This window comes from Bubalus bubalis, chromosome 5 (assembly GCF_019923935.1).
Source record: "Bubalus bubalis isolate 160015118507 breed Murrah chromosome 5, NDDB_SH_1, whole genome shotgun sequence".
Taxonomy (NCBI): domain Eukaryota; kingdom Metazoa; phylum Chordata; class Mammalia; order Artiodactyla; family Bovidae; genus Bubalus; species Bubalus bubalis.
Window position 1 is genome coordinate 129183142 of NC_059161.1, and position 24144 is coordinate 129207285.

General features: G+C 57.2%; 1 protein-coding gene across 4 annotated transcripts in view; it reads right to left on the bottom strand.

The window, feature by feature from the left end:
• The window catches only part of SHANK2 (SH3 and multiple ankyrin repeat domains 2), a 558458-nt gene that overhangs the window by 156023 nt on the left and 378291 nt on the right, over positions 1-24144 (bottom strand). The window lies entirely within an intron of this gene.

A 24144-nucleotide genomic window follows, 5' to 3' on the forward strand; every position in this document is an offset into this window, starting at 1 on the left:
TAAAGGAAAGAAACCCCAAAAGCTCCAACTTTGCTTCGGTCGCCAAAGCCTCCCACCATCCACAGGACGGGCGCGTCGCCAGTTGATCGCCACCCCGCAGCACCCAGCACCGGGAACAGGGGAACCCGCCCCCCAACCCCGGACCCCTCCCACCTTCCGGGGCTGCCTCCCTCCTGGAGTCCCCGCTGCCCCGGAAGTAAGTCAGGGGGAGGGGGAGGGCCGCTGGGGGTCGGGGGATGGAGAGGAGGCTTTCTCCAGGGCCCTTAGGGGCTGGCTGGTGGGAGGGCAGGGTGAGGGGGAAGGGCCCCGGCCCCGAGGGAGAGGCCCGGGATGCCCAGGAGGCCTACGGAACGCTTGGACGGGGCTCCAGGTCCCAGGACTGAAGGTAGCTCTGCCCAGCGCTGGGTCTGCCACCTGCAGGAAGCCCTCGGCCTCAGCTTTGCAGGAGCAGCCCGGCAACCCGGGTGGGCCGTCAGGAGGAGGAGGGACAGGGCTGCTGGGACCCAGCGCTGGGCAGTAACAGAGAACATCACCTTGCAGGGACGGAGGAGCCTGGGAGCTCCCTAGAGGTGGGGGGCCGCAGTCCGAGGACACACAGGCGTCCTGCCCCACTCCCGAGCCCTCGGCCGCACAGCGGAGGCCGCACAACGGAACTCACGGTGTGACCCTGTCCTCCAGGAAAGGGCCAGTGTGGCAGACCACACCATCCTGGATGGTCACAGTCCAGGATGGTCTAGGAACTTGGGAGGAGGGGCTGAGTCCCTGGGCACTGGCTCTGCTTCCAGCCCCGGGGTCAGCCTGCCGGGTCGGTACAGGAGCCCCAGGTCTGGGAGCTCAGCCCCTGCGGCTCACCAGACGAGGGCTGAACATGGCCAGGAGTCCAGGCCTGGGAGCCTGTGGGCAGGTCACATGCTGGCCTGGCCTGGCCTTAGTCGGAGACCAGGCTCTCTGAGCCTCAGGCCCTCTCACATGATAGCGTGCTGAGAACAAGCCGCAGGCCTCCTGGGACTCCCGTGAGGTCAGATTGGAGGATGCCCACAGCCTGCGGTGGGAGCTGAGAGTCCCAAGGAGCTATTGGGTTAACCGCCATCTACTTGGCGGGGAGCCAGCACTTGGGATCTGCAGGAGGGGCTGGGGCGGAGCTGGGCACGAGGTGCTCGAGGGGGCGGACCCCCCACTAGCCTCTCCACTTTCTAACCCGCGCCTTCCCCCACCAGAACAGACACAACTGTCTCCCGCCCACCCCTCAACTCCTCAAACTGGAGGGCGCCCTGGGTCCTCAGGTACAAGTCTGCCACCCGCTCTGGCCGCTTACCCAGGCCGCTGCAGCCTCACCTTCTGCCCCTGCTCATCCCCATGCAGGAGCCCCTTGAAACCTTGCCACGATGATGCCTGCTCCGAGGGGCCGGAGCCCTGCGGTTCCCTGGGGATGCATGTGGCCCCTGACACCCGTCTCTGCCCGGCTCCAAGGCAAACCTGTCCTGCTCTCCATCATGAGGCCCTACCGTGGGCCGGCACCCCCCTGACAGCCTTTCAGCTGTCCCCCATGCTGGGGAAGCTTGTTGGGGACTGTGTGGCTGTCTGGATGCGGTTGGCACCTTCCCTACTGGCCGCACAGGGCAGGGGCGTTGGGGCCTGGTGGGTGAGGATGTCACTCAGGGCCCAGCTCAGATCCTGGCTCTGCTCTGACCCCAGGGGCACTCTGACCTTTGCAACCTCAGGGTCCCGCTTGGCAAAATGGGAATCATAGCAAGGCACGCCTTGTGGACTTCAGGAGGGTTAGCAAAGACCCCACCTGAGCCCAGGTAGGCAGCACACGTTAACAGCAACCATCCTAAGGGAGGGTCATTTGCATGTGCCCACCCCTCCTCCTGTAAGGACCCCCTCCACACCAGCTGATGGTTCCCTCTTAAGCCTCTCAGCAGTTCCTAAGTCACTGAACAACTCCTGACTCACTCGAGGCTGCCCCAACCTGTGTGTCTATGTCATCCTGCTCGCTGAGAAAACGCCAGACTCCTTCGTCTCCGATCTGAAGGATGATCTGAACTTTTCTCTCCTGCATTTGTTCAGGAACTGAACAGCCCCTGGCTCCCTGCCCATCATGACCCATCTCAGTCTCATTCAGACAGACCTGGGTTTGAATCCCGACCCAGGCACTTAGCTTAGCTTCTCAGAGCCTCACTTTTCCCATCTGCAAAGTGGGAGCACTCATACCTTCCTTGCAGGGACTCTGCAGAGCAGGTGAGAGCAGTGCCCCCCTACAACAGGGAGAAGTGCTCTCATCAGCATTGCCATGCGCAGATCTCCCCAGGAGACCGTGACTGCATCCTGGGGGTTACCCAGCACGGCACCACATGGAATGGAGCAAAATGGGCAAGGAACACAGCGTGGAGAACAGGGGTGGCAGTATCAGGGGCTGAAGGAAGACCACAGGGTTTCGAGTGAAGAGGTCTCCGGGTCAGTCCCCATTATCCACAGAGGGCAGGGCAGTTCAGCATTGTGGAGTGCCTACTGTATGCAGCTAGGTAGGGCTAGGAAGTGGAAAGGCAGGCTCAGGCTGATGGAAACCCACAATCTCGGTAGCAATCAGTGAAAAGCAATAGACACTCCAACGCAAGAGTCATTCCCTTAAAACAAGTGTGCATTCTGATTTTGTCTGAATGGCACAATCCCCGGGCATGGGCTCCAACTGGGAAATCCCACAACCCGGGCCTCAAGAAGGCACCTTCCCCAAATGGGAGTCTCTTTTCTTCTAAATCCTCCTAACAAGGGGCCCCCGCACAGTCTGTACACGGGGGTCCCCTCCAGTCTCGTCCAAGCCTCTGGTGGGGCCCTTCTCACCTGCGAAGCCGTCACCTGTGGGCTCCTCAGGGGCAAACATCATGCCCATTCTCTCTGAATCTCCCTACAGGGCACAACATCTATTCTTGGTGAGATTCTGTGTGATGAAAAAAATCTGTACCCCAGCTGTGCTCTTTTCAAACGTGTTTTCTGAACAGGGCAGGAGAGCACTTTAACGTACCCCAAATGGACCCTGCTTTGGGAGCTTCTTGCAGTGGGAGCCGTGGAAGGCAAAGGTGGTGGGCACTCAGCCCCGCCGAGTCCAGGTGTGCAGGTTGCGTGCAGAACAACTACAGAGGACACCATTCGATCGTGGCCGTTACAGAACCATGTGTGTATGGGGGTGATTTCGGCTCTCAGCTGCAAGTAAAGGGCCTTGAGAAAGGGGCAGGCACCTTTTTCAAGCTCATGCAAAGATGGAGTACAGGCCACGGACGCACAGAATGCACGCAGTATCCACAGACGCATGTCTACCTTGGGGGGATGGGCTGCCGGGGAGGCAGGAGGTAGCCTCACAGAACCACATCAACACCGGGAGGCACGACCCTGTGCTGTAAGTCTCCCGAGAGCCACACGGTAGAGGATGTGCCAGCTTTTCATGTGTCCACCCCCGACAGTCCTGCACGTGGCAGGAAAGAGTGCCGAATACACCTGGAGTGAGGCGGGAGTACGGTCGGCCACACAGAGGGCCTCAGGGTCCCCACCCCACCGGCAGGCCTGAAGACTCCCCTGGGGTCTGCCTCACAAGACCGCAGGTGGCCAGGCCTCGAGTGGCCTTAACTGTGGCCCCACGAAGGGAAGGCTGCGCTTCGCTTGGGTCCAGATGGTAGAGATGCCAGCGATGACAGCTGGCATTTAGGATTTGTCAGTCACTGAACAAGCTCCCTTGGCAGTGATGTCTGGTCCTGGAGGAGGTGTAAACCTGAAGCCACAGGAAGCCAGGCCCCGGCGGCCGAGATGTGTGAGCAGGTGGGCCCTGGGGTGGCTCTGTCTGCCCTGTCCCACGTGGGAGGGCTCATTGTGGGCATTTGAATTTTGAACACAAGGACCACTGGGGTAGACCAGATGGCCTCACCCGGACAAATCAAACAGCTCTGTTTTTTTCCTGCTCTACTGGGATTAGGTTTTGGTCTTGAATTAAAGTTCAGAAGCAGTGTGGGCCAAGGGTAAGCTACCAGGTTAATTCATTAACCCATGCAGTCATTCTCTATGGTGGTTCAGATGGTAGAGAATCTCCCTGCAATGCAGGAGACCCAGGTTCGATCCCAGGTCAAGAAGATCCCCTGGAAAAGGGAATAGCAACCCACTCTAGTATTCTTGCCTGGACAATTTCATAGACAGAAGAACTTGGTGGGCTACAGTCCATGGGGTCACAGAGAGTCAGACACGATTGAGTGACACCTTCATTCCTTACTGAATACCTACTAAGGGGCAGGCCACAGACTGGTTATTTGGCATTTTTGGAGGGAACAAGCCAGACCTAGTCTAACCTTTGTAGACATGTCAAGGGTAGTGTGTTGGTTGAATGGTAGACCCCCAAATCATGTTGAAGTCCAGCTCCCCCATCTGTGAATGTGACTTTATTTGGGAATGAGGTCTTTACAGATGTAATGAGTTAAGGATCTCAAGATGAGATCATTTAATGACGGCCCTAAATCCAACAACTGGTCCTTAGAAGAGAAAAGAGAGGGAGATGGGAGACAGGCTCAGGGGAGAAAAGGCTGTGTGAAGACAGGCAGAGGCGGGCAGGACGCAGCCACAAGCCAGGAAGCACCAGGACCGCTGGCCAACACCAGAAGCTGGAGGAGAGGAGGACAGGCCTCCCCGGAGCCTTCACAGGGAGCCACGTTCTGGCCAACACCAGAAGCTGGAGGAGAGGAAGACAGGCCTCCCCGGAGCCTTCACAGGGAGCCACGTTCTGGCCAACACCAGAAGCTGGAGGAGAGGAGGACAGGCCTCCCCGGAGCCTTCACAGGGAGCCACTTTCTGGCCAACACTTTGATCTTGGACTTCCCGCCCCAGAACTGGGAGAGAACACATTTCTGCTGTTTGGAGCTGCTCAGCCTGTGGTCATTTTACAGCAGCATCAGGAAACTCACACATGGAGAAAGTGGGAAGTCACACACGAATCTAACTATGACACAAATGTGCAGGATACGGTGCTGTGTGAACCCGAACAGGGCAGGAGGACTTCCTGTAGGAGGAAGACCAACGCATGAATAGGAGTGAGTGGGCTGGGAGGCTGGAAGGGGACAGAGAAAGAGGAGAACATTCCAGACAGAGATAGAACCTCGGGGATAAAGGTCCTGAGGCCCACCTGGGAGGCAGAAGGGGCCGATCACACCAGGCCGTGGCTGAGGGCTGCCTGCACACTCAGGACAGGGTCCAGGGGTGGCTTGAGCCTGGAATTCAGCTTCAGGCAGAACCAGAAAAGCGCCTGCTTCCTCCCGTGTGACCTAAGGCCAAAATGATAGCAAGCAGCTAGCTGATCCACTACTACCAAGCTAGCCTTTTCCCAGCCAGGCCTGAATCCCGCTGGGATGACCCAAGGTCGGCTTAAACATGTTCCACAGCCATACTTCCTGCTCAGCGCGTCACACACAAAGGTCCGTGGTAGATGATGTCACAGCTCTCCCCAGGCACCAGAAGGAGAAGCTACAGGGTGTGAGGATGGCCCGAGCCCTGTGGCTGAAAAGGACGTTGGACAGGCACACCCAGGGCTGCAGGGGACGCAGCAGGAGGGGCACGTGCCCTGGGTGAGGGGGCCTCAGTGAGAAGCACTGATCCCCTTCAGCTTTGCAGGCAGAGGGTGGTTTCAGCCACTGGGCCCTACAGCCCAGTCCCCAGCAGCCTCCAAGCTCTGAGGACCCCACAGACATGTCTGCAAGCTGGAAAGGAAAACCCATGTACCCCCAAATCCAAACAGCAAACAACAAGGAAATGAGTCTGTGTTTAATGAAGTGTCTGTGAAATCGAACATGAGGTCAACTTCATTACGCGCTAAGTTTCGTATCCGTCACACATCCTTGCACGAGAAAACAACCTGCGAGACGGATTTTCTCACTGGGAGAGACTTCTCGGAGAGGTGGCTCAAGGCGACGAAACCCCAGAAGCCACTGGGGGGTCTTCCTGCAATAACTGACTCACGGGAAGATGGGTCCAAAGGCTGAACTGCCAAGATCATTTCAGCATTTGTCTGCGTGTGCTAAGAAGGTACGCTGAAGGTGGGCTGTGAGTGTGATTTAAACACAGCTGATTGGATCTGGGCTGGGGCAGCTGGAATGCAGGGTGCAGGGACCCGGCGGGTGGGGGGGGTGTCTTTTGGAAGTGGCGGAGGCTGTGGGGGCAGCCGTGTCTGGGGAGAGCCTGGGGAGAGCCTGGGAGAGAGGTGGAACGTGTATCATCTCCGAAAGCTCCTTCCTGGAGCAGCTGCCGGGGGGCGGGGCCCCCTCCAGGCCAGGGAAGCCGAGCCTGAGAGAAGCTGTGTCTACATCACTCCCCGTGGAAACGCATTCCGGTGACAGAGCCTGATGGAGCTGGGAACTGGGACACTGTTAGAAAGAGGGGCCTCTGGGGACTGAATGGCAGTGGCTGTCCTAGAAATTTCTGGGCTCTGCCAATCAGGGAAGATGAGGCTAAACAGCCCGTCAGCTCTTCCGAGGGGGGTGCCTGGGACCTCAACAGGTGGCCCAGCTGGGCAGAGACTCCAGGCGTGGGCAGGCGGCCTGGCTCCCTGGAGGTGGGGTGACCTAGAGGGATGGCTCCATGGGCAGGCGGGGCCACGTCCCAGTCCTTGGGAAGGGTGAGCGGGTCGTGAGTGGGTGGGAAGGGTCCCTCAGTCACTTGTCACTCACCTCCAAAGGGGCATCTCTAAGCTTGCGGCCACACACGCCACTCTCCCTGAATCCTGCTTCCTGCATCCCGGTTGGAGGGCGCTTGGTGCCCCGCCTCCCTGACTCGTGTGAGCAGGCAGCAGCCCTAATTCCCAGGGGACAGGAAGGAAGCCCATGCCACCTTGGTGCTCTAAGAGGCGGGCGGTGCACGGCTGCTCTGTGATGACAAAGGTGGCCAGTTCACTTGCTGTGACACGGCTCCCGGCTCTTGGGAGCCCTGCCCACGGAGCGGCATCGTCTCAGCCTCACGGGTGTGGACGACGGGCCATCCCTGCGGAACTCACAGCCCCGATCCACTGAGATGAGCTCTTACAGGAGCCGTTTCTCAGACGGGTGATTCAGAACACTGAATCAGAACCATCCCTGCCCGAGAAGATCGTGGCATCTCCCTGCTCATCGCTAACATGATAAACAGCGACAAGTTTTTCCTAATAGAAGCAATAATGTGCAAAGAACTTGATTCAAATTAAATTGTCTCATTATTTTGTGATAAATCACCACAAAGCATCTCCCAAGCACAACTCGGCTATGTTACCTGCCGAGTGGCTGGTGGAGGAGACAGAGGGACGGCGGAAATGACGGGAGGTGATCACTGCTCCCAGGAGAGGGATAGAAATGCGATCTAAACGGGAAAACAGCCACGCAGGAGCCTGAAAGGCCTGGGTAGGGGGTTCTGGCTTCACCAAACCAGCTCTGTGACCTTGGATGTCAACTGCAGCCTTGAAAGATCACAGAGGGATAAGAAGTAGGGTAAATACAAAAAGAAAGTAGGAGCTTGGGATTAACAGATACACACAAGTATATATAAAAGACAACGAAGACCTACTGTATAGCACAGGAACTATATCTGATATCTCGTAATAATCTGTAAAGCAAGAGTCTGGAAAAGTGTGTGTGTGTGTATATATATATTTCACGGATTCACCTTGCTCTACACCTGATCTAACACAACACTGTAAATCAACTATAATAATAATAATAAGCACACAGCACAGAGTGTGACGTGCAAGAGAGGGTGGCGGACTTGATCAGCTGCTGAGAAGGTACCTTAGGTGTTCACTCTGGAAACGTTCATTGTAAACTGAAATATTTTTACCCGCTCCCTACATAAAAGAATCTGCCAGTGACATCAGCAGATACGAGAATCTGCCGGTGACGTCAGCAGAGTGCCCTCAGGCTTCCTTCCTTCTAAAAGTTCTGGCAGACCTCAGAGATACTGGGGGTTCCATTCCAGATCGCAGAAATAAAGTGAATGTGGAAATGGAGTCACTCTACTTCTTGGTTTCCCAGTGCCTATAAAAGTGATGTTTAGACGACGCTGCAGTCCACGAAGTGTGTCAAAGCATTATGCCTAAAAAACAATGCACATACCTTAATTAAAAAATATTTTAGGACTTCCCTGGTGGCTCAGTGGTTAAGAATACCCCTGCAGGAGACAGGGATTCTCTCCCTGGTCCGGGAAGATCCCACCTGCCGTGGAGCAACTAAGCCCGTGCGTCACAGCTACTGAGCCTGCGCTCTAGAGCCCAGGAGTTGCAACTGCGGAAGCCCCAAAGCTCCAGAGCCTGTGCTCCTCACCAGGAGAAGCCGCCACAAGCAGAGAAGCCCCCGCACTGCAACTAGAGAGCAGCTCCCGCTCGCCACAGCTAGAGAAGAGCCCCTGCAGCAGCGAAGACCCGGCACAGCCAAATAAATAAATAAGGGAACAAAAACTACTTCGTCACTAAAGCACGCTGACGATCATCTGAGCCAAGAGAGTTGTAATCTTTCTGCAGCAGTAACATGAAGAGATCCCTGAAGACGGATCACGGTAGCAACCGTAATCACCATGAAAAAGTTTGAGATGTTGGGAGAATCACCAAAAGGTGACGCGGAGACAGACAGAAAGACAGAAGTGTTCGTCGCTCAGTTGTGTTCAACTCTTTTCAACTCCATGGACCATAGTCCACCCCAGGCTCCTCTATCCATGGGATTTTCCAGGCAAAAACACTGGAGTGGGTTGCCATCTCCTTTTCTAGGGGAGCTTCCCGACCCAGGAATTGAACCCGTGTCTCCTGCATCTCCTGCATTGGCAGGCAGGTTCTTTACCACTAGCACCACCTGGGAAGACCCACCGTGGAGACAAGAAGTGAGCAAATGCTTGCTGTTGGAAAAAATGGTGCCAACAGACTTGCTGGACACAGAGTGACCACAAACCTTCAAGTTGTCAAACACACAATAAAGCAAGGGGCAATAAAGTGGGTGTGCCTGGACAGCCACCACGGGGGTTTACTTAGAGCAGGACACGCCCGTGAGTCAGGAGTCCAGGAGGAAGGGGGCCCCCAGGGAGGGACGCCCAGGCACCTCCCTGTGTTCTCGGAGTGGTGGGGGCCCCCAGGGCTCTGCCTGTGTAGACTCTGCATGCTGTCCCATGAGCAATGGCTGAGGGTATGTCACCAGAAGACAGGGGAGCTCAGCCTTGCAGGGTGGGCACTCCAGAACCCAGGGAAAAGATGCTCCGGGTTCCAGGACCGGAGGAAAAGAGCCTGGGTACCCGTGCAGGTGGGAGGCAGCACATTCAGCTGCTGACCCCGACCCGAGGAGTCTTCCTGAAGCCCCTGTTCCCTCCCAATCCATCAGCAAATGCCACCAGCAAGGACACGGACACAGTTCGCATTCACATACCTGTCCTGACTTCCCCAAATCCCAAGGCCCCAGCATCTTTCACCCGAGGACCACAGAAGTTTGCCGACGAGTCTCTGAATGCATTCTTTATTACAAAAACTTTAAATCAGGTCATATCTTCCTCCCTTAAAATATTCCCACAGCTTCCCATCAGAATTGGGTAAAAACCCAAGTTTCCCACCGTGTCCAAGACTCTTCGTGATCTGAACCTGGGGGCTCCTCCTCATTCTCCCTGTTCCGGCCTCAATGTGATCTATTCTCCCAGGAGTGAGTGAGTCCCCTCAGGTTGGAGCCTGGTTCTCCCACCTCATTTTCCAGCCCACTTTCTAGTCCTGGCTATGGCAAAGGCTGGTAATAGGGTCCTGGACAGGAAGCTCACCCACTCTGGGCTGGGGTTTTCCCGTCTGCCAAAGGGAAGATCAGACCATGCCAGCAGCCATGTAAATGATGCTCACTGATTCGGTGAATGAAACCCAGCCCAGGACTCTGGCGTCTGCCTGTGATGCCAACGGGGTGACCCGTGTCCTGGGCTGCCTGGGGACTGAGGGGTTTCCTCAGACGTGGGGTCTTTGTTTTGAGACCAGGCTGGTCCCAGGCAAACCAGGAAGAGATGGCCAGCCCCATTCAGCTGTCTGCAGGGGCAGCATGGCACTCACAGTCCTGTTTAAGCCGCTCCAGCGGGCTGCTGCTCCCTGGGACCCTCAGCATGCTCCAGGAGGGTGGGATCATTCCGCAAGTCCATGAAACTGGTGGGGGAAAGGTTTGCTCAGGGCTGCGGGGCTGGCCAACTTGTCAACCTTGGTTGGCCTTTGACCCTGAACTGAATGTTCTTCAAAAAAAGCAAAGCAAAAACCAAAGGCATGGAGAAACTAGAACCAGGGGAACGGGTCGAGCACCTGGCATTTCTCTGGGAGTGCAGCAAGGGGCTGCCGTGACTCCTCTTCCTCTGGTGATCCCAGTGACAGGCAAGGAGCCCATCTGTCGGCCTCGAGTTTGCCTCCAAAGAGCACGCTGAGTGGGCCGGGGGACAGACACCAGGCTTGGTTGGCAAGGCCACCTCCGAGTCCCTCTGTGGGAGGTGGACGCTGTCCACAGTGACAAAGCCACCAAATCAGATTGAGCGTGGGTGTTGCTCGGTGACCCCGGCTTTGGGGAGGAGGTGGAACCCTGGCGGGGCGAGGGGCTGGGGGATTCACCCTGAGCTCACTGCTCCCTGCGTCAGGCTCACCCGCCCAACCAGGAGGGCACTGACCTCTGAGGTCAGGCCTGGCTGGAGGGGAGGGTCTGGCCACCGCTCCTGTCCACCCCGGACCACCAACCTCCCGCCACAGGAACATTTTATTTTTGTTCCAAGTGCTGAGGCTGAGATGAGATCACTGAAGGGGAAGTTGTTTTCTAAAAGTCCCTCGAAAGGGGAAGGAGGCACATTTTCAGGTGGATGGAGCACCTTTGAAAGGAGCTCGGCAAACGTTCTAGGTTGACGAGAGGTTGACAGACTCTTTCTGTGAAGGGCCAGAGAGTAGACAGTTCAGGTTTTCTGGGCCGTATGGTTCCTGTTGCAGCTACTCATTCTGCTGGTTGTGGCTGAAAGGCAGCCATGACACTATGTAAGTGACTGGGCAGGGCTACGTTCCAATGAAACTTTATTCACAAAAACAGCTTCCCACCAGAATTGGTGGGCCTGATTGGGTGTGTGGGCTGTTGGTTACAAAGACCTGTTCTAAATGTCCTAAAGACATTCGAACTGACACAAATAATACATGTCTGTGACTATCTCCAGATAACCCACATGCACGTACATATAATAAAAGCTAAGAAAAGTCTTAATTCTCCTACACAAGCAACACTTATATGACCGCACACAGGTGCCTGGTTTGATATAACATCTGAGCTTTTCTTCTAAAAAGGAGAAAAAAAAAAAAAAAAAAAAAACCTCTTTAGAAATGGGGTCATCTGTGAGATGCCCTAGAAAGTTTCAGAAGGATCATACAGAGAAACCTTTCTGAAACGCAAAGAGACACCCTCCACCCCCTAGGCTTTTGTGCTTCGTTGGGTCAAAGTGCGAGGAGGCCTGAATTCTGGCTTAATTAGTTATAATGGATAAGTAAGGTGGCTCAGACGGTAGGGAATCCGCCTGCAACACAGGAGACCTAGATTCAATCCCTGGGTTGGAAAGATCCCCTGAAGGAGGGCATGGCATCCCACTCCAGTATTCTTGCCTGGGAAATCCCATGGACAGAGGAGCCTGGCCGGCTATGGTCCACAGGGTTGCAAAGAATTGAACACGACTGAGCCATTAACACTTTCGCTTTTTTCAACAAAAGTTGCAGACGTTTTAATTACTATGCCCAGTCTTTAAGCATTTTTGGTTGCCAGTGCGTCCTGTGCTAAATGTCCTGAACCCTCACGACGACCCCAGGAAGGAGGTGCTGTGCTCGCTCCCACTCTCTGGATGTGGCGAGTGAGGCACAGAGAGGTTGAGTGATCTGCGTGAGAACACACAGCTGGAGGCAAAGCTGGGCAGTCTGGGGCTGGCACTGCATCCTAGGACGGCCAGACACCAAACAGCCCGAGGCGGGGGTCGCTGGCCAGGTGGGGAAGGACCCGGGCGTGGGGGAGGGCTGGTTCTAGCAGCACGTTCTGGAGAAGGCACCTTGGACTTCCTGTCCATTTCTGAGCTGCCCAGAGAGCTCCCAGGGGTGCCCTGGGAAGAGTCTGCTGGTACATCCTGCTTTACACCGAAAGCGCGAGAGCCAGAAATGGTGTCCACACACTGCTGAAGGCAAGCGAGGAAGAACACGGTGGTGTGAGCACAGCCAAAAGCAAAGGGAGGGGCGGCGCATGAAAAACGGAGCAGGAGCACCTGTGTGGCGAAGGTTCAGTGTTGAAAAGCGTGTTTGATCATGAAGGTGCCGTGCCTTACAATCCCCCATTGCTACGAACGGGCCATCGGCCAAATGAGGTCTTCCTGGTTGACAAGCGTGCTGTTCTCGGGCTCATTCTTTTACTTCTGCCCAGAACACACTCTCAGGCTTGCTGTCACTGTATGCCAGACTCCTATTCATCCTTCAAAACCCGCTTCAACAGCCGTCACTTTTACAGCACCCTTGTCGCTTAGAGGCAAGGCACTCAGCCTTGTCCCTCACATTCCCAGCTCCTTCCCCCAGCCTGCTTTCTACTCTCAAGGTGGGAAAAGTGAGATCCTTGCTTTCCCAGCCTCCACTGCAATTACGGATGGTCACCAGACACAGTTTTGGCCAATAAGCCCTGAGGGTGAGTCTCCTGGGGCCCTGGAGAATATTTTACTGGTGTGTGAAGAGAAATCAGAAGAGTGCTTCCTGATGCTTTCTTCCTATATACTTTTTAAAAAAATTTTGATTTTCTGTTCATGATGGATTTTTTTGCATCCATTTTATTTTTATTTATTTATTTGGCCATGCCCTGTGGCATGTGGGATCTTAGTTCCCCAAGTAAGGATGGAACCCGTGCCCCATTCAGGGGAAGCGTGGAGTCTTAACCACTGGATCATCAGGGAAGTCCCTTCCCTATGTTCCTGCATGAGATTTGTTCTGAGGACACGGCACGTGGAGCTGTGGGAACCATCTACAGCCCCGAGGGAAAGGCCAGGAAGCCTGCAGAGACGCCACTGCCCCTTGGGACAAACCCTGGCCACGGCTTCCTCCAAACTCACCAGGGTGGTCTCAGCCAGCGTTAGTGGGCTTTTTATTATTGGCAGCCCAAAGCTTCTTAATAGACATCTAGAAGTTGGAGAGTGGCTTCCCTGGTGGCTCAGAGGGTAAAGAATCTGCCTGCGATGCAGGAGACCCAGGTTTGATCCCTGGGTTGGGAAGATCCCCTGGAGAAGGGAACGGCTATCCATTCCAATATTCTTGCCTGGAGAATTCCATGGACTGAGGAGCCTGGCAGGCTACAGGGTACAGTCCATGGGGTCACAAAGAGTTGGACACGACTGAGCAGACTAATGCTTTCACACTTTCAGAGGCTGGAGAGGAAGGGAGGGAGGTTGATTAGGTTAGAGGATATGGACCATGTGTAGATACCAGGATGCCAAGACCTCCTGCTAAATCCAGTAGCCTTCAACTTATGTTCTGGGTGGAGAAAGAGTCTGGGCCGCACTCCTCTGCGCACTGGTGGTTGGCCACGAGAACTCAGGAACCCTGGTGACACAGACCTCAAGTCCTGCCCAACCTTCAATTCCCAAGGAAGGTCTGATGACAGCCCCTTGTCTCAGGCGGACTCAGTTCAGAAGCGGAGAGCAAAATAAAAGTGATTTTCTTGGTCTTAGCCCAAGACTAATTTCCCAGTAATTACAACATTGACTCCCTAAACATGCTGGCTGGTCCAAAGTACGCCAGCAGGGGCTTCCTGCTGGTCCACTGGCCAGGAACCCCCGCTCCGGTCCCAGAGGGCCTGGGTGTGATCCCTGGTCAGGGAACTAGATCGCACAAGCCGCAACTAACCGTTTGCACGCCACAGCTGAGAGCCGGTGCAGCCAGGGAAAAAATATATTTTAAAAAGTACAGTGGCAACGACAAGAGCATTATATGGTAGGGATGAAAGAAACGGCAGAGCTGGGGAACGCCCAAAAAGTGAACCAAAGCAAAGAATGATGAATTTTAGACTTAACGGAAGTGAGAGTTGGACCATAAAGAAAGCTGAGCACTGAAGAACTGATGCTTTGGAACACTGGTGCTGAAAAAGACTCTTGAGAGTCCCTTGGACAGCAAGGAGATCAAACCAGTCAATCCTAAAGGAAGTCAACTCTGAATATTCATAGGAAGAACTGATGCTGAAGCTAAAGCTCCAATACTTTGGCCACCTGAAGTGAAGAGCTGACTCATTGGAAAAGACCCTGATGCTGGGAAAGACTGTAGGCAGGAGAAGAGAGCAACAGAGGATGGGACAGTTGGACATCATAGACTCAATGGACATGGGTTTGAGCAAACTCCAGGAGATAGTGAAGGACAGGGAAGCCTGGTGTGCTGCAGTCCACGGGGCTGCAAAGAGTCGGCCACGACTGAGCGACTGAACAACGAACCTCCACAGGCACTTGGCGACGGTGTGGACCGGATCCTTTGCTTTACAGAAGGGGAAGCTGAGGGCCGAGGTCTGGACCTGGCAAGAGTCATCGGTGGGGCCAGGACTCGGCGTCCTCTGACACACACTCCCGCCTCCACCACGGAGCTCAGCAACGCTCGGGGTTTCCATTCTGGAGGAGTGATGCCTGACGCCCATGAACGGTCTCCGTGGTCCAGCTGGTCTCGTGGACCAGTGTCACTTCTTTTTCTGAAATCAGCAGGTGACTCTGTACCTCTTCTCTCCTCCAAGCGTCCCCAGGACTCTTGGTGCTGGCACTTCCCACGTGACAGCCACCCGCAATGGAGGAAGGTCTCGCACTTAATCGAATCAAACCCCATGTGCCCTCTGACCTTCAGGGTTGACACGGACGGAGCTCCACAAGTCAGGCTCCTTCTGAGCCAGAGAGACACCCCCGGCACGGCTCCTGTAGGGGAAATGCCCTGGCTGGTCCCCCTGTGAGCCGAGCTGCTGTTCACACTCCTTCTCAAGCACCTGCCATCTGCACACATCTCCCTACGGAAGACACTGTCTCACGACGGAGGTGTGTCCCCAGCTGGGCGGGACCTCCCACCCCACCCCCCGAGGGATGCGGACGGAGAGCTGGCTGGGCCTCCAGGTCACCAGGCTGTAAATGGTTTCAACCTCCCAGGGCTCCAGCCCCAGCTGGTGCCTTCCCTTTCCCATCCCCGTCTCTAAGATCTCCTAATTCTCCCTTATTTTCCTCATTATTCTTTATTAAAGCTGGAGTCCCGCCACATGGCTGGCCGTGTGCCGGCCCATCCGTCTAGCCGTTCCCTTGTGCAGGGGCAGCTCACCTCTCCTCCTCGAGGTCTAATGATGATTTGCTTGTTTCTAGTTTGCCCCAAACAGATATTTTTCTGACTGCTACCTGCTGGGTTCCAGGAACCTGTCTGCCAGGCCAGGAGGCGTCTGTATTTGTTTTCCTTCCTTCCTCCCTTCTTGCTTGTCTTCTGAAAGATGGCCACCCTGGTGCCTTCTCCACTGACTCTCCCTTTTCCTCCCCCAGATCACTCACACGCATCCATCAGAGGATCCTAGGCTGTCTGAGTTTATCGAGACAGATTTCCGCTGAAATATACTTACAAGGAGCTTCCCAGGTGGCACAGTGGTAAAGAATCCACCTGCCAACGTGGGTTGGATCCCTGCATTGGGAAGATCCCCTGGAATAGGAAATGGCAACCCACTCCAGCATTCCTGCCTGGAGAATCCACTGGACAGAGGAGCCTGGCGGGCTACAGTCCATGGGGTCGCAAAGAGTCGGACACAACTGACTGAGTAACTGAGCACTGACTGAGTAACTGAGCACGCACAGCCCAGAGTACTTATGAAGACCACCCTCCCTCCTCCCACGTTACTGAGAACAGGAGATGGTCCAACCACAGGTGACCGTAGGATTTATCAGCGCGACTGCAGATGATACACAGTACATTCGTGGCGGCCACAGCCTTGTTCGCTACCCAGGGGGGTCTGTGGAAGCCCCTACGTTCATCCTCTCTCTCACAGAAGAGGAGGGAGGCACGGGTTTCCCCCCCTACACTTTTCCAACGAGGATGGTATGGCTCAGAGAGGTGCAGTGACTAGCTCGAGTTCACACAGCCCCCGTGGGGGTTGAGCATCGACTGGAGGGTCTGGGCTGCAGAGCCCCCTCAGCCGGCAGACGGAGACCACAGAGCTGCTCCCCAGCCCTCGGCACCCTCTTTGGGACATGTGGGGCAGCGCCCCCAGGGCCTGAAGAACTCTGGGGCTGGGGCCCACATCCTGTCTCCCCAGGACCATCACATGGGGCTGCTGAGGGACCAGAGCCTCAGGCCTGGAGAGGTGAGGGAGCGCGAGGGACGGGCCTGTAGGCCCCCTGCAGCTCCAGCTTTAATATCTCCTCCCTGGAAAGCCCCCCACCCCCCAGCCCCTTCTGGCCGCCTGCCCCATGCCCCCTGCCTGCTCCCGTCACTCCATGGCACTGAGGACCGTCCCCATGGCCCTGGAGGCCCCCACTGCCCCCGCACTGGGAGAGATGGGGGTGTTGTCCCTCCTGCCGGCCCTGCTCTCCGAGAGCCTGGAGGGTCTCTACACACAGGGCACAGGAGGTGGCGTCTACGTGTGACCTCACTGATGCCCCCGGAGCCCAGGCCTGGCCCCAGGCCTTTCCTAGCCCACTGCCCGCCACCCACCCAGCACCCCATGGCCCCTGGCTGTCCATCCACTAACACGCATGGTGACCCCCTTCCAAACCTCCAGGCCCCCACCCAGGGTGTGAGCTTCATCTCTGGGGGGTGCACAGGGCCCACCCAGAGCCCCATGGGAACGGCGACTCAGGCTTTAGCACAAGGGGCTGGGGGGCCGGTCAGCGTGTCCCAGTTCTGGACACTCGTCTGGGGCACACGTGTGCCCGAGGAAAGACACCACAGGGCACAGAGACTGGATGGTGAAACTCGCTCAGTCGTGCCTGACTCTGCGCGACCCCACGGACTGCAGCCCGCCAGGCTCCTCTGTCCATGGGATTCTCCAGGCCAGAATACTCGAGTGGGTAGCCCTTCCCTACTCCAGGGGATCTTCCCCACCCAGGGATCGAACCCAGGTCTCCTGCATTGGCAAGTGTATTCTTTACCATCGATCCAGCATCCTCCCCCAAATTTATATCCTCCCCAAACTCAGAATGTGCCCTACTTGGAAACGGAGTCTTTGCAGAAGTAGTGAGGGGAAGGATTGAGGAGAGGTCATTCTGAATCTGGGGGGGGCCCTGAATCCACAAGAGGAGTCCTTATAAGAGGGGAGTCAGAGGGACTTCCCTGGTGGTCAGTGGGTAGGACTCCACTTTTCCCAGGTAGGGGGCGTGGGTCTGATCCCTGATAGGAGAACTAAGATCCCCCATGCCAAGTGGTGTGGCCAAAAAAAGGAAGGGGAGACAGAGAGAGAAGGGAGAATGAGGCAGAGGCTAGAGGGATGCAGGCACAAGCTCAGGGACAGGCAGGGACCCCAGAAGCTGGAAGAGGCAGGAAAGGCCCTCCGCCAGAGCTTGGGGGGAGTGAGCCCTGGCCACACACTGATCTCAGGCCACCGGGATCAGGCAAATGAGTGCTGGTCCAAGTCAGCCAGGGTGCGGTCACCCGCAGGACGGCCCCGGCCACTCACTCAGGGAGAGTCTCAGGGAGGCGGCCGCGCGCTCCTCACTCCATCTGCACCGACCTCTGTGCAGATGCGGGGGCCTCCATGGGTCCCTCAGGGCCCTGTGGTCTCCCCAGGCTCCTGGGATAGCCAGCACCCTGCTCAGGCGTGGCTGGATCCTTCGAGGGGCAGCACTGAGATGCCAAGTGAGGAGCAGGCTGGGTGCCGCCCTGATGGCACTCACCGGCCTCCGTGTGAGTCCAGCCTTGGTGGCCCGGCCCTGACCCCATGCCCCGGGCCCCCAGCAAGCACCTCTGCCCAGATGCAGTGGGCTCTGTGGCAGCCAACACGTACCTCCTCCTCGGCGGTCCCCAGCACAACCTCAGAGCTGGGGGACCCCTGTGGGTTTTCCCAGCAGGCACACGAGCCCAGACCTCATCTCCTGGCCCGTGAGCCTCTGGGATGACCGGGGGGTCCCAGGGAGGCCAATGAGCAGGGGAGGGGGTGCAGTGGGCAGAGTCTGGGAGAGGAGCTGGGATCGTGAGTCCCTTCCTGGCCTGGGGAGAGTGGCTGGAACTCCTGCAGCCTCAGTCTCCCCACCTGTAGAATGGGCTCTCCCTGCCAGTCTCGCGGTGAATGGGGATCAGGCGCCTGTTCTCACCGCTCTCAGTCTCAGCACTCTCAAGGCTCGAAACACTTGTATTGGTTTCTGACGCTTCTGGCAAAACAACACAAACTGGGCAGCATCTGCAATGCAGGGTCATCCTCTCCGCTGCCGGAGGCCACAGGCCTTACTGGGCTAAGGTCAAGGTGTCTGAGGGCTGCCTCCTCCAGGAGGACCCGGGGGAGAATCTGCTTCTCGCCTGTTTCTGGGGGCCGCCTGGACCCCTTGGCTCCTGGCCCCTTCCTCCATCACTCCATCCTCTGCTCTTTGATCATTATCTCCCCCCACCTCCTTCTGATCGTCCCTCCTCCCTAACACGGACCCTGCAATCAACACCAGGCCCACCCAGAGGCTCATGCCATGCTCCAGTCTCAAGGTCAGCTGATATCTAACAGCTTCCCTGGTGGCGCAGACAGTAAAGAACCCACCTACAATGGAGACCCAGGTTCGATCCCTCGGTTAGGAAGATCCCCTGGAGAAGAGAATGGCAACCCACCCCGGTATTCTTGCCTGGAGAAACCCATGGACAGAGGAACCTGGTGGACTACAGTCCCTAGGGTTGCAAAGAGTCGGACACAACTGAGCAGCTACCACTTTAACTTCCACATCTAACAAGGTCTCACATGCAACCTTAGTCCTCCTCGGCCATGTGACATAGTCATGCTCAGAGATCAGGACACGGGTGTCACTGGGGGCCAGGACTCGGACCACCACACCATCCAAGCCGCCCCTCCCCTCCCACAGAGAGATGGGAAGACAGGCCCCACTCGCCATGCAGGCCGGGGGTGTTTCCACCGAAGCTTGCCGCAGATCTGGGGCTGACTCATCGCGTCCCAGGCCCTGCCTGGGGAGCTGCTGGGGAGCGGGGAGGAGCAGGTTGGCACGGGCACTGGGGAGCAGGCAGATGGTACCGTGGCGGAAGTATTCATGCATTCTTTCCTTGTAAGCCACGCTCTCCCAGGGTCGGAGGAACAAAGCCAGGCCAGTAATTAGACCACATACAATTACCCGCTGAAAGGGCGACTGTGCCATTTGCCGCTGGCTCGGCCGTCTCTTGCCCTGGCTGGGAAGAGAGCCGGGCGGTGACCTGGCGGCTCGGGGGCCCCCTGCTCCTCGGGGTGGGGTCACCCCAGAGAGGACCTGTGAATGGCTGGCATGGGGAGGTGTGTCTGTGTTCTCAGGTCCCCACAGGAGAATTAGGAAGAAAATTCTTTGTAAGACCCAACTCTAAGCCAACATGTGACAGTGACGAATTTCAGCTGGGCCCGGCGGCTCCTCACCTCACAAGGTTAGAGAGTCCATCAGATTCCCCGCACAGAAACTAATTAGAGAAAGATGGAACCGGGCCCCCTGGGAACCGCCTCCCTGAAGGCTGAGAGAGGCATGTCGCTGCGAGTCAGCATGCCCCGGCCATGCCGGGGAATCGGATCCAGGGGCTCCCGCTGCCTCCCTGGGGCGGGGGACGCACCCCATCCACGTGGGGGAGCTGGGAGGTCTGAAGTCTGCCCAGGTCACGCCGTTTCCCACCTGCTCTGTCCTTTTGGTTTAAGAAGTGGTCTGAGCCCAGGCCGCCACCACAGTGATCCAGGATGAGGACAGGAAGCGCCCACGTGCCCCTCAGAGAACACCCGTTCTCTCTTAGTCTGTCAGTCGGAGCTCGTGGTTCCAGTGACAGAAGCCCCCCCACCTCCACTGCGCCCCACTGTCCTGAACACGCAGGTTCCGTGCTGAGCGCAGGAGGACCCAATGGCTCATCGTCCTCGCTTTATGGGAGCAGGATGTGGATGTGTGTAGGCTGAACCCTGTGGGGACCCCATCTTGGACGGGGTCAGGGGGGGCTTCCTCCAGGAGCAGGCAGCTAGCTGCTTTTCCCTGGGAGAGAAGCAGGGACCCCACGCCGCTGGCCAGAGCACAGGTGGACCCAAGCTTCCGGGGGAGGAGTGGACGGGAGGGCAGGTGAGCTGGCACGTGATTTCAGGGGCCGACCGGAGAGAAGGGTGGCCTCCAGGGCACAGTGGGGCGGGTGCAGGATGGTGGCCCTGCTGCGCACCCCAGACTGGGAGGGACAGAGCTGCCCGCTGGGAGGAGGCCGCCGGGTACCCTGGGGCCCATGCCCTAGACGGTATGAGAGGGCAGGTGGAGTCCATATGCCTGGAGGTCAGGGGTCATCCCGCAGGGAAGGAAACCCAGGCGCCGAGGGTGACACGTCTGAGGAGAAACAGCAGAGAGGGCGCAGAGGGGGCTCGGAGGACAGGCTGCGCCCGGGGGTGGCTCCAGCCTCACGCCAGCCCAGGGGTCTGTCTGCCGCCGCTCCCCCTCCCCCAGCCTTTGATCCACCCCCAGCTTTGCAGCGGTCCACCCGGGGTCTCTGTTAGACGCAGGCCCCGCCCTATCCTCACTGGCCAGCACCCACTTTCCGTTGCTTCTGCAGAACCTGTCGCCTCCCGCTGGTCCGGTGAGAGTGTCCTGGGGCTGTTGGGACCAATGACCGCATTCTGGGTGGCTTCAAACAGCAGAAGCTAACTGTCTTACACTTCTGGAGCAGTTCATTGCCAGTCGTCACTGGGCCAAAATCAAGGCATTAGTTGGGACCGCTCCCGCCAGGGACCCCAGAGGAGGGTCCTCCCTGCCTCTTCCAGCTCCTGGGGGCTCCAGGCGACCCTGGGCTTCAGAGCTCGTCCTTCCAGCCTCTGTCTAGTGTCTCTTGGCCTCTTCCTCCTCATGTGTATTCACAACTCCTCTGCCTCCCTCTTACAAGGACACCTGTCATGGCATTTAGCACGCCACCCACACCCCCCACCACGATAATCCCGGAAAATGTCCTCATCTCAGCATCCTTCACCACACCTGCAAAGACCCCCATTTTTTGCCGCATAAGATAATATTCACAGGTGCTGCGGACTTGACACAGACGTCTCTGGGGGCCGTTATTCAGCTGACCACACATGCCGCTTACATCAAATACAATCCCTACACGTATGACAGAAGTTTTCTCTGTGAATACATAACAAGAGACGGACGATGTGCTGGGTCCCCATCTATGCTCCCGCTTCTCAGTACCCACGCCCCATTCCCCAAGGTCTTCGTGGACCCATTGCCTTATCCACTCACCGTCCTGAGAGGCAGGAGGTGGTTCCCAGCATCTGACATGCGCACGTTCAGGGACCCGATCCCTGGCTTCCTAAGACGGCCTCACACGTTTGCTCACACTCTCCCCCATCAGGGAAGTGAGGCCGTGGAAAGAATGCTGGGGCAGGTCACAGGGCCGCCCCCCGCACCCCATGCCACGCCTGGCAGGACGCACAGGTGCCCCCGCTGTCCTTCCAGGGGAGGGGTGATGGCTGGGGCACGTCCGATGAGTTACAGGCTTCTCTGCCTCGGTGTCCCCATCAGGAAAAAGACACTCTAAGCTCCAGGACAGGAGGATGTCAGGGAATCTGAGCGCCAGGACAGGAGGAGGTCAGGGAAGAGGTAAAGCATCTCTGCACGGCCTGGGTGGAGATGAAGTGACGCAGAAAGATGGAGCCGAGCACCCCGACCTCTGCAGTACCCGCCTTTCAGGTCCCTGACCCCAGCCCCAGTCACATCCCCAGGTGGTGCTGCCGGGGGACCCCTGCCTGCCCATACAAGAGCCTGAGAGGCTTGGCAAAAAAGGAGATTGGTGAGCAGAAGAGGCCGCACCCCGGGAACAGGATGAAGACCCTCCCGGCCACCAACAGGAACCCAGCTTCAGAAGCTCCAACCTTCCGTGGGGCTCACCTACCCCACCCCCCCGCTCAGCCTCCAGTCCTCGCTCGTCCACAGACAGCCTGGGCTCCATAGGGCCAACTCCAGGCCAGGGAGCAGGGGCGTGATGGCGCCATCTGCCAGGCCCGGCTTCTGGCCACCACGCCAGCCTCCACTTTGACCTTGATTCTCACAGTTGGGCTGGACTCAGCAAAGCCCTGTTTGCCAGCTGGCAGCCACCGGAGCATGTTCAGACACCCTGGGGCTGCTGAGCATGAAATGCACCTTCGGGGGAGGAGGCCGCAGGGCTTCCAGGCCATGCCTTTGTACAGGCCAGGGTCCTGGGGCCAGGACAGGAGCCTGGGTTCCCCTTGGCCCCTTTCCTTACACTGTGCCCCTGGACGTGGCCCTTGCCTCTTGCCTTTGCTTTCCTGCCTGGGGCCAGTCCTGCTTGCCTGTCGTTCAGACTAAACCCGTCTTTAGAAAAAGCCGGGTTATTTTCTGTTCAAAACCACCGAGGTGCAGTGTATAAAACGGGGAATTAACCGTTGCGAAGACAACACTTGAGCGGAAGTTAGAGCATTCACCATGCTAGCAACCACCAGCTCTAGTTCCAGAATATTCATCACCCCTAGAGGAAACCTTGCCTGTGAGGTGGGCACGCCCCTCAGCAATGCTTCTTGAAGACACAAAGGAAGAAGGAGACCCTGCAGAATGTAATATATCAGAACTGGGTGTAAGATGGGCTCTACAGAGGAATGGATAAAGGAGACGTGGTACATATATACAATGGAGCCTCACTCCCTCATAAAGAGAAGGCAATCAGGCCACTTGCAGCAACATGGACAGACCTAGAGAATCACACAGAGTGAAGAAGTAAAAAAGAGGAAGATATACTAACGCATACATGTGAAATCTAGGAAAATGGGACGGATGAACCCATAGACAAAGCAGAAATAGAGACGCAGACAGAGAGAACAAACATGGACACCAGCGAGGAAACGGGGCTAGAGTGAACTGGGACCCTGGGACTGACGGATATACAGGGCTGATACTATGTATAAAACAGATAACGAACGAGAACCTACGGTACACCTCAGGGAACTCCCCTCAGGGCTCTTTGGTGACCTAAACGGGAAGGAAATCCAAAAAAAGCGGAGATACGTGTAAAAAAAAAAGATGGCTCTAAAGAGGGCCCAGGCCGAGGTGACGGGGAGGAGGCCCAGCCGGGGCCAGTGCCGTGAGCCCCGCAGGCCCGAGGCTGGGCGTCCGCCGCCCCGCGGTGGGTCCCCTTCGCGCAGAGAGCGGGACACGGCCGGCGGCCTTCTCCCCGAGGGGCTGGGAGGAGGGGCCGAGAAGAGGCTGTGAATCTGGGGCTGGGGCTGCTCTGAAGGACCACACCTCGGCTTCCGCTTCTGTGCGGACCGGAAGCGAGCTCGCGCGGCCAGCGCTCTGCACGCAGCAGGTGTGTGAACCTCCGCAGTAAACCTGAGGAAGGTCGGGGAGGGGTCCCCGGATATCCAGGGCGCGTGCGCGCTGGGAAGCAGACCATCGAGGGCAAAGGCACGGGGGTCCACGCGGGGGCAGGCGGTCTGGGGGGAGGCGAGGCTCCTACACGACCCACGAAGCTGCCCAAGGCACTGCGTCCAGGGCAGGTTGCAAGCATGCGGGCAACTCACATTTCTGAAATACCACGCGAGGGGTACTGCGAAGGGGACAGAGCTCCTGGCAGCGGGAGATGAGCCAGAGGAGGGAAGCCCAGCCCAGGAGAGGGGGTTGCCCAGGATGCGGTGATGGGGGAGGGGACCGGGCCAGGGGAACTGAAGGGACTTGAGGCTGACTGGCTGCCAAGGAGAGGCCAGAGGCTGCAGCCTGCTACCTGGCCACCTCTGCTTTGAAAAAGTCTGTGCTCCACATGAGGAGGCCAGAGCCCTGGCTTGCCTGCCTTCCTTCCATTTACTCACCCACCAAACCCACTCACTCAGGCAACCATCCATCCATTTCCGCCATCCAACCAACCATCCACCCACTCTCCCACCAATTTATCCATCTACTCATCCACCCATCCATCCATTTCCATCCATCTACCTCCTCCATCCAACTAACCAACCATCCATCCATCCATCTAACTAC